This window comes from Cavia porcellus, unplaced genomic scaffold (genome assembly GCF_034190915.1).
Source record: "Cavia porcellus strain 051 isolate PalLab524CR breed Dunkin Hartley unplaced genomic scaffold, mCavPor4.1 scaffold_7, whole genome shotgun sequence".
NCBI classification, from domain to species: Eukaryota; Metazoa; Chordata; class Mammalia; order Rodentia; family Caviidae; genus Cavia; species Cavia porcellus.
Genome location: NW_026947490.1, coordinates 26458748 through 26474821, shown reverse-complemented (window position 1 = coordinate 26474821; position 16074 = coordinate 26458748). Strand labels below are relative to the sequence as shown.

Here is a 16074-nt window from a genome sequence, read left to right as displayed (position 1 = left end):
TGGCTAAGTGTTCCCACCCACTGCATTGTGCTAGGGAGACACAGACCAGGGCAGCCTATGCTGGGCCCACCCCTCCAGGTCAGTCAACCTGCTGAAGATTTTACTGCCTTAGGGTGCACTGCCAGACTCAGGGACCTGGTTTGGGCTAGCCTACTGGGTCTTAGTCCGTGGCATCACCCAGCTCAAGCGCTCACCACCAATCCTGCTTAAGAGGGGAATATGTGACTGAAGTCACTGCACATCCTGTTCTGACCAGTCTGCCAGGTGCCAAAATGTCCTTTGTTGGAGGCTCCTTATCTGTGGAAGGGTCCCCATTCCTCTCACCGCAGGTCGATGCAGGGCTCCATGCCAGCTCTGCTCTCAGTTCAGTGCACCGATTCCTGCTCTCAGAGCTTTCACATCTCTATCCCTGCTGTGCCAATTCAAATGCAGCAGTGGTGGCAGGGAATTCAAGCTACTGTTTCCAGAGGTGCGGGTTCCTGCTTAGGCACCGAGATTTTAACTGCTCCTGTCATAGCACTGGGATTGCATTTCCAGTTGGTTTCCTCAGCTTGGTTCCTTCCTGGGTCGGCAGGATATATCTTCCCCTGCTTAGGACTCCCCACACTGCACCATTCCTGGAATCTAAGCTGGCTGTCTCAGAGAGCCACTGTAGCTGCTGTTATCTATCTGCCATGTTCTCTAATACTGTCTAAGCTTGCATTCTGTGTTTTGATTGCTTTTATACTGTTTTGATGTGTATTAAATTATTGTATGTGAAGATATGAATAACTATTTGAAGAAAGCAAGAGATACTATGGTAGTCATAGTAGTATGGTATGGTGTGGTATGGTATGGTATCGTATGGTATGGTATGGTATAACACCACAATGTTGATTTCCTGCTGTCTTTTTTGGAAAGTCTGCATTATATGCATTGTTTTATGCTCATCTACTTTATTCCATCTTGCTTTGGTGTGCTATGTTTTGTTTTATGATCTTTAAAATGAAAAAACATGAAGAGTAGGGGATCTGAAAGGGGTAAGAAGTAGGGAAAAAGAGGAATCAAGATATGTTATGCACAGGGACAAATTCCATATGATAAATTTCATTATATATATCTAAGTTGTATTTAAACTTTATGGAAAATGAAAATGATTTGAATGACTGAAGAGGTTATTTGACTCTTTGAAGTGTTTCCCAAAAGCATAGATCTCATGAATCAAAGCCTCTATGAAGATGATGCCATACTTAACAAGACTGAGTGATCAATGAGTTAACTGTAAAGGTATTTGCATCTTAATGATTTTTCCATAGCAACACTTGTACATTAGTCGTTCACTGACTGAATATTTGAATATCCCCAGGCAACTTTCTTTTCTGCTACATTCAGCAGGTGAATTGAAACCTTGTTGAGCTTAACAAGGGCACCATTACGATTCTGTGAAGGCAAAGAAGTTGCAACATCTTGTGGACTTTGTGTTCACATCTTTGGTATCAGTGGTACTCCTGGTCTGGATGACAAATACCAATTGTCAATGGCAATGGGAGATGTATGAGGTAATGTTTGTACCAATTATGCTTATCTGACCTGAACATTTTGAATATGTGTATTGAAATGTATCACTGTACTCCATTTATATGTATGAAAGAACTATTAGTTAAAATAAACATATGAAATTAACTTTTTAGAAAAAAGTAACATAGGACTTCAAAAGAAAAAGTTATCATACATGAAGTATTCAGGGATATATGATCCTAAGGGATAGATCCACATATCTTAATTTTCGAAGTACCTATTTTTTGATGTTCAGGCAATATCCTGTCAATGAATTGTTTTGAAAACTATAGAATAGCATATTTTGTGGTGGTTTAATCTCTAAATTGTGTCAAGCAATTTTTAAGTGAAAAATTGCTTCCACATCAAAGTGAGTAAATCACCAATATGATGGATCCCTGTATTGAGTTACATGGTGCTTGTGTTGATAAAAGAAATGTACATAAAGCACACTGTGAGTGCAGGAGGCAAGCTTATCTCCAGTGGGAAAGCATCTGCATGTATTCACTAGGGTCAGGCTACATGTTTAGGCTGATGCTGGGGATGTGGAAATTTTCATCTGCTGTGTGAAACTTTCAACAGCTTTCTCGATCCTGAAGTTTACTTTTTGATTCCTCAACACTTGGGAAAATATATGTCCTCAAACCAAGACTTGGAACTCTTATTTTGTCACACTGATACATTCATTAGTGTTACTTTCTTCCAATTACTTTGGATTTTAATTTGTTAAATGTATCTTTGCTTGCATCATTTTTCCAAAATGAAAGAAATCTTTCAGTACCTAAGCACAAGTAAGATATTGCTAAATTTTTGATACCACAGCAGAATAACAAATCGCTTTCTGTTTTTAAGTAAAATTCATTCAAATATATATTCTGTGTTATTATGTTTGATGTATCTGTTGAGATGATTATATATTTTTTCAGGTTATAATGTAAACTCACTTGCAGATTTGGATATTGTCTTCCTCTGTTGCCTTGATCGTCCATTGTTTTGGTTCATTGTTACAAATATTTTGGGCAAATAATTCTCTTTTTTGATATGCAAAGAGATAGTCTTTTTTAATTTAAAGAGAAAAAGCAATACAAACTATGATATGAAGTTTCAAGACAAGTGAACAGAATATTAGCAATGGTTAACATATTGCATATTTTTACCTTCAAAATACTTGCTCAGATTTCATGAAATCAGCATACATAATAGATCAAACAGTATAAACAGTTTTAATAAATTAAAATAAATCATTAGAATAACTCTCTTAGCTTTTTGGTATTTCTATATATTCTTTCTTTCCTCTTTCATCTTTCTTCTTTCACTAACCCCAGTAGTTATTTACTTTTGATCAGTTTCTTTCCCTGTCACAATATCTATCACAGATTTTGGATTTTATTTATTTTGTCATTTTCTTACTCTATGGAAACTATGATGTTTACACATGCCACTTTGATTTCTTTAGCTTATGAGTACACTCACTAGTGCATTCATTTGCCAATAAAAACCTGGGGTTTATCCTTCTTTATGACAGAGTAAAAATCTATTATATTAAAATATAACGTCTTTAGAATCCATTCCTCTATTTATAGGCATTTGGCTTATTTTCTAGATTTAGCTATTACAAACTGTGCTGCTATGAACACGGAAGTGCATATATCACTGTGTACAGAGTTTTTACTTCTTCCAAGTTGATATCCAGAAGAAAAACAGAAAATAGCTGGGTAAATGTTACCTGTAATCCAATTTATTGGAGAACTCTTTATACCAGTTTGCTAGTGGTTGCAGCAGTGTGTACTCCTATCAACAGTGGAGAAGCTTCTTTTTTCTCAGCAGATTCTCCAGTATTTGTTTCTTGACTTCTTGATGATAGCCATTCTTTCTGGAGTGACATGGAATCTCAGAATTATCTTAATTTGCATCTCTCAAATAATCAGTGATGTTGAATTATTTTCATATATATATTTGTCATTTATCTTTCTTTCTCTCAGAACTGTCTATTGATTTCAGACACTCCTTTTTGAATTTTGAGTCTTTAAACTTGGGGGGTGGTGGCTGTTTTTCAAATTGTTTATACATATTATATATTAGTCTGCTGTCAGAGGGGCAATTGGCCAAATTTTTTTCCACTCTGTGTGCATCTTCCAATCTGGTCTGATCCTCAGGTTTATTTTGCTACCAGTAACACAATGTTTTCCTAGTATAATTTCCAATCAGGGATTCTCAAATTTGGTGCTAATGATTTTCTGGATTTCTGCAGTATCCATTGGAGATTTCACATTGTGCATTCCTAATTGTATGAATTTGAATCTTTTCTTTCTTGTTTTTGATAAAATTGTTGAAGGTTTTATCAATTTTCTGTCTTTCAAAACCAACTGTTCTATTTATTAATTGTTTATATATATTTTTTAGTCTCAACTGCATCAATTTCTGCTCTAATCTTTATCATTACCTCTGTCACACAAACTTTGCATTTGATTTGTTCTTCTTTTTCTAAGACATTGAGGTTTAATATTAGGAGGCTTTTTTCAATTCAGTTTCTCAGATTTGAGAATTCACTATTATAAATTTATCTCTTAGGACAGCTCTCTTTGCATCCCATAAGTTGCTGTCTGTTTTATGAGCCTTATCATTTAATTATATATAGTGTTTTAGTTTCATTAATTTCATGTATGACTAATTACTTTTTCAGGAGTGTGTTATTATTTTTCTAGGTGTTATTGCATCATTTGTGGTTTCTTTTACAGATGCTTTCCAATTTTATCACAGTATAGTCCATAATATGCAAGGGGAAATTTCAATTTTTGCATTTGCTCAAACATATCATATGGGGTAATATGTGGTATGTTTAAGAGAATTTTACATGTGCAGCTGAGGAAAATGTGTATTCTGATGTTTGGTGTGGAACACTCAGTATATATCTACTATATCCATTTGTTCATAGGTTTGCTTTAGTTTTGATATTTCTTTGTGGATTTTTATCTGTGTATTGTTAGTTACACTAGTTGTAGTTGATAGTTGATCTGTGTATTGTGACAGGGGTTGTAAAAGTCCCCCAACACAATGGTGTTAGTATTTATTTGATTTTCCATGTCCACAATATTTGTTTAATGTAATTGTGTACACTGGTATTTGGTGCATATTTATGATTTTTATGTCTTTTTGGAGTTTTCCTTTAGCATGTATGTAGTGAACTTGATTGTCTCCTTTGATCCATCTGATATGAAGTTCACACTGTATGCAAATAAGTTAACCCTGGTTGTTTTTTTTTTTTTTTTTTACTTTCCTGTCCCATACTTTCAGACTCTGAATATCTTTCTGAGGCAACTTTGTTTTCTGTATGCTGCATTTTGTTGCATCATGCTTCTGGGTCTATCCTGAAAATATGATTCTTTTGATGAGTAGTAAATTGAGAACTTTTACATTGATGATTATAATTTGTATGCATTGGCTTGTCCTCATCCTAATAACTTTCCTACCATTGATTCAGTATCTTTCCCTTCTTTAATTGCTTGCCTTGTCTGGTGGCTTCTTACTATTGGTGTTCCATGAACTGTGGTCCTCCTCACCTCTTTGAAAAATATCTCATTACATTTTTGAGAGCTGGTTTGTTGTCATGCATTTGTTCTTTGTCATGAAATATATTGTTTCTCCAGTGACTTAGAAAGATAATTTTGGGGAGTAAATCAATCTTGGTTTTAGCTTATTTTCCTTTAGAGTACTTTAAAATCTCTTAGACTTGAAAAATATGGAACATTTGATGAATTTGCCTGTCATTGTTGTGCACTGGCTATGGTAACCTTCTCTGTGTAGTTTCAATTTTATATCTATGCTTCTAAATGGAATATTACATCTCCGTCTTTATTTCTGATTTTTATTAACTTTACTTCTAACTCTTGTTTTTCTTGCTAAAGAGTTTTATCTGTCTCATTTTTCCTATATTTTTTAGTGTTTTAAATTCATTTTTTAGATCATGTTGCATTTCTTATATGGATTTATACAGGTACAGAGCACAACTTAATCCCAGTTATGTTCTCTAACTTTATTCCTCTAAAATGTTTTTTTTTGTGTGTGCTAGGGATCAAAATAATGAGCTTGCACTTGCTATGGAGATGTTTACACTGCTGAGCTAAATCCTAGTCTCCACTTAATATTTTAAATGCTTTTGTGCTTGAGAAATAGCTGTCTATCTTCTTCAATTATCTTTATTTTATTTTTCTTTTTTTATACTCTGAGCTTCTCATGTAAGATAAACCAAGCAGTATATAAGCATGTATTTTTCTTATATCACTTAACATTATGGTCTCAAGGTGCACTAATGTGGTTTTTCTGTTTGTTTTTTCTTATTTTTTAAATTATTTTTATTTTAAAGAGAGTAAAACAACAGAAAACAAAACAGCAGAACAAAATAAATCAGAACAGAACAATGCAAGCAATATAGCACTTCACAACAAGACAATAGGACATCAACAGTGGCTAACAAAATGTCTCTTGTTTCCTTCAAAATAGTTGACCATACCTTCACCCACATTAATAGCAAGCTTACCAAAATAGTATAAAACCAGTCAAAAGAATGAAAACATTACAGGACTTTAAAACGAAATAACAGGAAATGAACAATTGCTACTATAATATCTTATTTTCCTCCAAAAAGTTGTCCATACCATCACACATAACTAAAATAAAATAAAACACAACATAGAACAGATATAAACAGAAGAACAAAAGCATAATAGAACTTCAAAGCAAGATAATAGGAAATCAGCAATGGCTACCATAATATCTTGTTTTCTTCAACACAGCTGTTCATACCATCACACATAATAAAATCAAACAAAATGAAATAAAACCAATTAAACAATGAGTGAAAGCATAAGACTTAAAATGTAATATAATAGGAAACTGAGATTACCATAATAGACCTCATTATATTCAGAATAGCATTCAGAATAGCTGCCCCTACCTTCTGACAGAGTAGAATCTAACAAAACAAGACATAACAAAGGCAAACCTAACAAAATTGTGGAAACAATATAGGAGTTCAAGATGAGACAATAAGAAATTAACATTAGTTACCTTCTTTCCCTTCCAGGTGTTTCCTTCACATCACTCTAACAATAACGATTTTGCTTTTTGATCCCACTCTTCGTTTCTTATTCTAGTGTTCACGTATATAAGTTCGAACTGTTTCACTCACTAACATGATCTCCAGTTGGGTTCTATAGGACCCTTACCTACAGGAGCCTTGAGATTATTCTACTTTATAGCTGGGTAGCTTTTCACTGCATGAAAATACCATATCTTTCTTATTCATTTGGTGGTTGATAGGCAAGTTACTCTTGCTTTTCTTTTTTTTTTCTGGGCTCCTGTCCCTTGAAAAAACGGTTTTTTCTCCTTTCATTTTCACTCTATGAATTTCCTTTCCAGTTAAATATGTTTCTTCCATACAGTATATTTGCATCTTGATAGAATTTCCCTGTGTTACTTTTTAGGACCTGAGGCCATCTACATTAATAGTTACAATCTGCACACATTGGTACGTCTCTGACATACTATTCTCCTGTTCTTGGTCCTCCATTTTTCCCCTTCCTTCAATTGCTTGTCTTGTTTGGTGATCCTGCTCTGCTGTTGTTCCTGGAACCATGCTAACCTTTATATCTCTCTAGAATACCCTTCAGCACTCTCTGTAGGGATGGTTTGGTTAATAAAAAGAGGTCAGTATATGTAGTGTACACCTTGACATAACCACAGCAGTTGTGGCTATAAAAACAATTTTGCCTGCCAGGTAATCCTGGCACATTCAAAACCTTTCTGGAAAAGCAAAGTCATTAGAGGTCAAAGATTTCTAGTTCTTCAAATGTCTAGATTATGTATTTGTTGGCTGATATTTTGTTTCCTGTTAATTATCTAGCAAGCCCACATACATTCATGGGATACCAGGTGTGGTGAGGGTCTGCTGCCTATTCTTGTGAGATTAACACTTTTATCCCTTACTTTGTTTCCAGGTGCAAGGATCTTCCTGTCTTGCTACACAGTCACCCTCCTACCTTCACGTTTCTAAAAGGTCGTGCTCTGTTCATTCTTCACTTGCTGGTCAGATGCAACAGGCAGTGCTTTCCAAAACGAATGGTGAAAGAGCTCTGTTTCCTGATGACACACATGGGGAAAAATGAACAAATAATCCTGACTACAGGAAGATGATGCAAAACCATCTCTCAGCTGAGCAACCACAAATGTCAATCTGAAAGAGCTGAATCACAAGAAAAAAAAGAAACTGCTTTAGAAACTGAAAAAGATGCATCTTTCATATAGGCACCATAAAATCAAAGAATTTTACTGCTAATACCAAATTACAAATTCTCTACAAGGAACAAATGACATTGTGAAGGAATCACACAGTTACATCACCTTGTTAAAGAAATAATTTCTTTCTGTCTCTCACTCTCCCTCTCTTTATATATATAATATGTCACGAAGTAACATGAATATATATATTATACAGTGTGTTTGGAAGTGAAAGTATAAAATTATGCTGAATCACAAAAAATATCGTATAATTAGTTTAGAATATTTTCCTGACTTTTTTCACTATAAAGGAATCATGTAGAATTCCTTTATACATGGAAGATGTATTCCATGGATGGAAGATGATATTTCATGTAGAAGAAATACCTATTCAATGGAAGGATGATACAAAAGAAAATTAATTCAAAATCCAATAAGGAGATGAAATACTGACCTTAGAAATTTCAGTGTCAACCTTATTAGAATTTGTATTATTGACATTCTAAATGTATTTAAAAATCTAGTCAATCTTTTTCTGCTAAAAGCATAATGTAATGCTCAGAAAAAATGTGGGTCAACTTTATTTTTTTTTATTTAAAGAAAAGGAAACAAAAAATACATGGAGATAAAAAAAGGGTAGAAATAATACAAAATTACAGAAAAATAAACGGTAAGAAATCACTGGTTGAAAAGTTACATATTGTCATCTTAGAAATAGCCGTTCAGGTTACAAAATTAAAGTATTTAGAATGACATTCAAAAAGTGACACTACAAACAGTTCTGCTCATTGATCGAACAAAAATTCAGTAATATGGTTATCAGTCCTACACACTTGTTTTACATCTCAAAGAGGGTAAGATTGAACATATCAAAATAGAACAAAACAATTAAAAAAACAATTTAAAGAAATACAGATTTCAAAGCAAGTCCACTGGAGATCTTCATTGTCTATCTGTCTCTGGTTTCTTACAAATAATTGTCCCCATCTTCACCCACTTTATATACTTATTGCATTATTATAGAACTAATCAAATCATTACAGGATGATGAAGGCTTTTTAGGACTTCAAGATCCAACATTAGGGAAGACAATAATAACTACCATCGCATCTCTCATTCTCTTCGTGGTAGCCGTCCCCATCTCTACATATGCTGAAATTGAACTCAAGAAACCAGTCCAATGTCATTCTAATTAGTGAACAATAGTATTGCTAGAATTTATATCATAATGCTACAAAATTAGCATTGGGTTTCTTAGCATCTCTTCTTCAGAGTATCTGTGCTATATATTCTGTTCCCATAAATAATTTTTTAAAAAAACCTCATATGTAAATTTCTACATATATACCTATCCTCTCTGTATTATAGGGAAAACCAAGTCGTAACAAGACAGCAAAACAAATTCCTAGAAAAACATGCAATGGATAAGACATACAAGACCACAATATAGATGATCTTCCATAGTTACTATGTTTTCTCTTGTTATTTTCAATAGATTTGTCCACAACACCAGCTTAATATAGTTAAACATAGTACTACCTATTTTTATAAAAACACAACTTTAAAAGCATTGTAGGATTTGAGAGCTGTTAATAGTTAATACCAGTATGGATATCCTTTATATCTTGCCATCTTCAGTGTAGTTGCCTCTAATTTTAGGGTTGATACTAACAAGCATACTAAATTCAAATAAAATCAGCCAAGGCCAACCCATGGTCTTATGATTCAGATTCAATTAAGATCAGTCATAGAAAGACAATGTAAGTAATACAGGATTTCAGTTAAGTTAATAGGAAAGTAAGGATAGTTACCATGGTATAACCTGCTATTTTTGGGTCAGATATCTGTGCCCTCAAATCTGACATGAGTGGACAGACCAGAAAAAATTAAATTCAAACTAAATATGGCAACAAGACTACTGTGTCTTTTAAATCCTGATACACTATTAACAATGACCTCTGCCTTTTTAAATAGTGTTTCAGAGCTGTCTATACTAAGGACTGTAGCTTACCATCTCTGCCTCATGTCTGCTACTCCACTTTTCTGCTATAATTTTCCACCTTATTCCCTGCCCCGTTCATTGAGGCCTCTCTGCCACTGTTGCTGGAATCCTGGTATCCCTTCCTCTCTTTCTCTGGAATGTCCTTCAGTGGTCTCTGTAGGGTTGGATTGGTGGCCATGAACTCCCACAGTTCCTCCTTGTCTTGGAAGCATCTTATTTCTCCATTAATTTTGAGAGAGAGTTTTGACGGGTATAAGAGCCTTGGTTGCATATTATTTTCTTTCAAGACTTGGAATATTTCTCCCCATTCCCTTCTTGACTTAAGAGTTTGTGTTGATAAGTCTGTTGTTATTTTGATAATTTTCCCATTGTAGGTAATCTGCTTCTTTTCTCTGGCTGCTTTTAATATTCTGTTCTTTTGGTGGATTTCTGGAATTTTGATTATTATATGTCTAGGCATAGATCTGTTTTGGTTGTAGGTAGCTGGTGTTCTGTATGCCTCTTTTATCTGGATATCATTTCTTTTAGCTATACATGGGGAATTTTGCTTTAATATATCTGTGAATATTTTTTGTATTTCATTTTTGGTTGCTCCTGCTTCCTCACTCACATTCTTTATTCTAAAGTTATGTATCTTTTTGTCATCTTCTAGCCTTTGAATTGTTTCTTTCTGGTTCCTTGTTATTTTTAAGGGTCTTTTTCTTTCATGATCATATGCCATAAATCTCTCTTCAAGTTTCAGAAAGCTGTCTTTAGTTTCTGTCAGGATATTTTGCCAGTGTTCAGTGGAGTTTTTAGTTTCCTGGTAATCTCTTTGGATCTGTTTCATGTATTCTAAGTTATGTTTAAATTCTTCTTCAGAAGTTTCTCTTTCTTTTCTGATTTCCTCAGTTCTTCCATCTGTGTTCTCTTGGGTGGGGCTTGTCATTTCTTTAATTAATCTCTTTATATCTTGCCTCACTTGGATCAGGAGTACAGCTTTAAATTCATCCATGACGTCATGGAAGTATTTTTTAATTTCGGCTGATGCTGTGTCCAGTATTGGATGGTTACTGTGCTTGTTCTCTTCAGTGTTTAATTCTCCTGGGCTTATTTTCTCATGTTAGGCAGCTGGAGATTTTTTTTTTTTTTGTCTCTTGTCATGCTTCTGGATTCTTTCAGACTGGAGTGTACTGGGCATCTCTGGCCCTCTCTGTATTGCTTAGGGCCTTTCACAAGTATGCTGACTTGAGTTTTTGCTGTCCTCCCCAATTTGCTGTTATCTGGGGTAGGCTGGGATGCAGGGACAGTACAGGCTAGCCTCCAGCCTCTGTGCCAGTCAATCCGTAAATTAGGCTGTACTTTCTGGATGTCCCCTGAGTTGTGACTATTTTGTATCTGCTTATTGGGCCCCAAGCAGAGACTTGGTTCAGCCCCAGGAGACCCTGCCAGTTCTCTCTGTGCCCGAAGCAGCTGACTAATGTCACCATGGCACAGGGTTCTGCCCAAATCCCAGCTGTTCTCTTCCAGACATCTCTGTGACAGGAGCACCAGGACAGCGGGTCTGCCCAATTCCAAGATGTCTTCCACTAGTTCTCTGTATGACACTGAAGCCAACACAGCATCAGCCTCTGCCCAATTTCAAGATATCCTCCACCAGACCTCTCTACAGGGGCAACTCAGTGATGTCACCAAGCTGAAGGTTCTGCCCAACTCTAGGATGTCTTCTGCCAGACTCTCTGTGTTATTGATGTCCCTGTGGTGGCGGGCTCTGGCCAGTTCCAAGATGTTCTTTGGCCAACCCCAGCAGCCACGGGACCCAGTCCCCAGTACTCACCAGGGCTCGGTGCATGTCCTCCTCTTGAGTCTACTGCACACCACGCCACATGCCCTCATTGTACTTCCAGCACAGCATGGAATGGTCAGAAAACTGCACAGTGTTCAGCTTCAGAGTTCCAGAGCCTTTCACAATCTCCTCTGGTGCAGCAGGGCAGTCCTGGCTGCTTCTCGGGGTCCCGGGTCTCAATTTCCAGCAGTCACCAAAAGCCAACATAGCTTTTCCTGTTGGGTCCACAGGTCAGTTTGCTGCATTAAAGGCGCAGGATTTGCAGCCTCCCGTTATCAGCCTTTGCAGTCTCAGCACAACTTTAAATCCTCCAGCCGTGCTGTCTTGGTTAATAAGAATGGTTATCCATTCATCTGGCCCTCTCCATGTTGTCATATTCTAGCATCTAATATGATTTCTCCAGAGAGACTCTCCGCCCAATCCCCTAGCAAGCCGCCATTTTAGGATCCTCGTATCAACTTTAGATATCAAAATAGTTGTTAGTTTTAGTTTATCATCCATGCTGTGAGTGTCAAATTTTTTTGTGTCAGTTGTCTTAAGGAATATTCATCACTGTGGAATATTTAACAGGCATTTTTGTCTCTAACCTCTGCATATCAGTAATTTTACAACTAGTTGTAAGAAACAGAAATGTCTCAAAACATTGCTAGTTTGAAGTAGCATAGGAAGGTAGGTAATGATTTCTCCTAAAATCAGTACTTAATGATTACTGAGTTGGAAGCATTGGGTGCCAATCAAAATTGAAAGCAAAGTTTCAAAAGTGTGTGTTTTACTTTCTATGTGTCAGAAAAATAATTCTCGGGGCTGGGGATTGAGCTCAGCAGCATAAGCTCCTGCCTTGCAAGCAGGCAGTCGTGAGTTTGATCCCTGGTACTGATAAAAATGAAAAAGACCAAAAAAAAAAGAAAAAGAAAAAGAAAAATAATTCTCTTTAGAGGGCTTAGAGGGCTTAGAATTTTGAAATGCATTTACAGATGAAATACATTTCTACACTCTGAAGAGAAATTCCTCAAAACAGGCAAATTTGCCTTTCTCATGTCCAACAAGCCCTGCTTTTAGTTTGGTAGGATGGAGGTGGTGTCTGTGGATAACTAACTGCCCACAATACCTAGTTCTGTGCTGTAAGATTCTGAAGAATCCCATGCAATCCAGTTACTGATATAGGCACATCTGCCTGGGAAGTTGGATATACCATTATCTCCTCAAATCCTGAACTATTTTTGTACATAATCCCACATAGATATCATTTTGATATTCTTTGTTTTTCTTATACATTTTCAACTCATAACAATTATTTTCCTCTTCAGACATTGGCATTTCCTTTATCAATTTTATTTTCATCTTCCCTTCTTCCCTCAGTCCGTGTCCACTAATTCTCCTCCAATGTGTATGAGCTCCTCTTCCTTGGTTCTTATCATCTCTATTTTGGGAAAGCAGGATTTGATTTTACAAAATTTATAAAATATTTCCATTTTCATTTTAGGCTTGCCTCATTTAATTAAACTATCAAAATATCATTTATAAAATGTTTCCCAATGCAGTATTTTTTTTGGCTTTTTCCTCATATTTCAGGTTTGTTTTGGTGTCCTTGCAAACTCCTCACTGTTCGTGGCATTGATGTATACCTTGTTATCTCAACCTCATTTTACAAGGCCTATAGATTTCATTATGATTTACCTGACAGTGTGAACAATTTAAGTATCATAGTCACACTTATACCATATATCAAGACTTCCGTTGGAGTAAAACACTTTTTGGATGATGTTGGTTGTAAAGTAATGTTGTATGCATACAGAGTTACCTAAAGTGTTTCCATAGGTACTACTTCACTTATGAGTACATTTCAAGCCATCACTGTCAGCCCTGTTAATTCTAAGTGGGTATGCCTGAAGTCAAAACTCTCTGCAATGATTATACCTTCCTTGCTTATCTTCTGGATCAGCAACTTGCTTATTTATATCCATGCTCTTGAAAGCGTAGAAGAAGTTAGCAATTTTTCACTTGTTGGTCGTGGGTACTCTCATGCATATTGTCAAACTGGACAGAAGAAAACTATGCCTTCGGGATTATATGTAAGCATTATATTGGTCTCTGATTTTGTGTTTTTTTTTTTATTTAAGGAGAAAAGAAAAAAAGCAGTGAAGGGGTACAAGTTATACAGATTTACAGAAGAAAAAATGCGCAGTAGGAAATCACTAGTTAATGGATTACATATTGCCATCTTAGAAATAATTGTTCAAGTCACAAAATTAAAGCTTGCAGAGTGGACATTCCAACAATGATACTGCAAACAGTTCTGTTCAATGATCCAATAAAACTCTGTGATATCATTTTCTATCTTATACACTTAAATATACATGCAGTTATATAGTTTAGAGCACTTTCTTTTCCTCTCTTTTGTACAATGACTATTACACATTTTGGGTTTCATTGCTCCCACGGTTCTTATTGCTTTTTTGGAAGAGAGTAAAACCAAATGTGACATAACAGAACAGAATCGGTCAAGTCAAAAGGGTGGACATAATAGATAATATAAAAACATAATACAAGGTGATCAACAATGGTTACCATAATGCCTCCTGCTATCTCTAATAGAATTGCCTATATCATTAGTTGTAATACAATTGAACAAAACAGTAAAGAACAAAACCGACAAAACCAAAACATTGGAGACATTGTAGGTCTTCAAAAGTAGATAAAAGTCAACGAGAATGGGCGTTATAATGAATCTCATTATCTTCTCAGCTGATGCCTAAACTTTCGAACCTGATACTATCCAGCAAAACAGAATAGAGGAAGCTCAGTCAAAAACAAGATGGTGAGAGTAATACAGGGCTTCAAATCGAGATAATAGAAAGTCAAAGTGGGTTACTATATTATATCCTGCTATTTTTTCCCTTTAATTAAATGGATAAAAATTAAAAAGTAAATAATGGAGTGGAGATTGAGATAAAAGAGGGCATAACAGCGAAACAGCGCAGATCAAAACATAACCATTTAAGCAGAATAGTGTTTCACCACCAGATAATTCTGACCCAAAAGTAGTTACCATATTGACTCTTTCCTTGAAGTCCTTGAGTACAACTTCGTATACTGTAGCATTAAGTATATCAAAACAATGTAAAACCATTTAAGAGAATGACAGCATTATAGAGTATTTAGAATCGACTAACAGAAAATGAACAATGTTTCTGTATAATCTCCTTGTCTTTAAAAGGTTTTTGCTTATACTATCGTACATAATAAAATCCAATAAGATACAACCTGTTAAGACCATTGGAGACAAAAGAACAAAAGCTAGATGAGACTTCAAAACAAGATGGTACTAAATCAGAATTACCTGTTAAGATGTCATTTTCTCCAAAATAGCTGTTCCTATCATCCAATCTTCTCTGTCTCATTTCTGTTGAGCTCTTTTTCTGTCAGTAGCTGTCAGTTTGTCTTCTTCATTTTGTTCTCTGCTCCATTCGTTGTGGCTTCCCTGCCACTATTTCTGGGTTCTTTGTATTTTTCTTTTTTTAGAATATCCTGCAATACTTACTGTAGGGTTGAATTTGTGGTCGCAAATTCCCCCAGTTCCTCTTTATCCTGGAAGCACCTCGTTTTTCCATCAATTTCCAGGGACAGTTGTGCAGGATATCTCAATCTTGGCTGGAGATTATTATCTTTCAAAGCTTGAATTATTTCCCCCCCCCATGCTCTTCGTGATTTGATGGTTTGTGCAGAGAAATCTGCTGTAATTCTGATGGGTGTTCCCTTGTAAGTGGTCTGTTTCTTGTCTCTTACAGCTTTTAATATTCTGTTCTTGTATTTAATTTCTGGAATTTTTATTATTATATGCCTGGGTGTTTCTCTGTTAGGGTTGTAGGTAGCTGGGGTCCTGTATGCCTCATACATCTGAATATCTTTACCTTTTGCTAAATTAGGAAAATTCTCCTGGATTATTTCTGTGAGTAGCTTTTGTAGTTCACTTGTTTGTGTCCCTACTTCTTCTTTTATGTTCTTAATCCTTAAGTTATGGCTCCTCTTTTCATCTTCTTGTCTTTGTATTATTGCTGTTTGTTTCTTTGTTATTTTTAAGAAGTTTTTCATTTCATTCTCCCATATTACAAGTCTGCCCTCCAGTTCAGATAGTCTGTCCTTACTTTCTTTCAAGCTGTTATGCCAGTCTTGGATAGACTTCTTAATTTCTTGATAGTCCCTTTGAACCTGCTTCACATACTCAATGCTTTCTCTGTTTTCTCCATCAAGCAATTCTCCCCTCTTTTTCTGTTCTTCCATTCCACCATCTGTTTTTTCCTGGGTGGTGCTTAGCATTTCTCTAACTATTCTGCATACTTCTAGCTTCAGGTCGTTGATAACTTCATTCCTGAATTGGTCTATGAGGCTCTCTATATGGTGCTTAATGTCTATTGGTGCGGTGTCTGCTATTGCC

At 35.7% G+C, this 16074-nt stretch overlaps 1 non-coding gene across 1 annotated transcript; it reads right to left on the bottom strand.

Moving 5' to 3' along the window:
* Positions 1-5269: 5269 nt before the first annotated feature.
* LOC111756354 (U6 spliceosomal RNA) lies at positions 5270-5375 on the bottom strand. Its single transcript, XR_002790841.1, has one exon. It is a non-coding gene; the product is annotated as a U6 spliceosomal RNA (small nuclear RNA).
* Positions 5376-16074: the final 10699 nt, after the last annotated feature.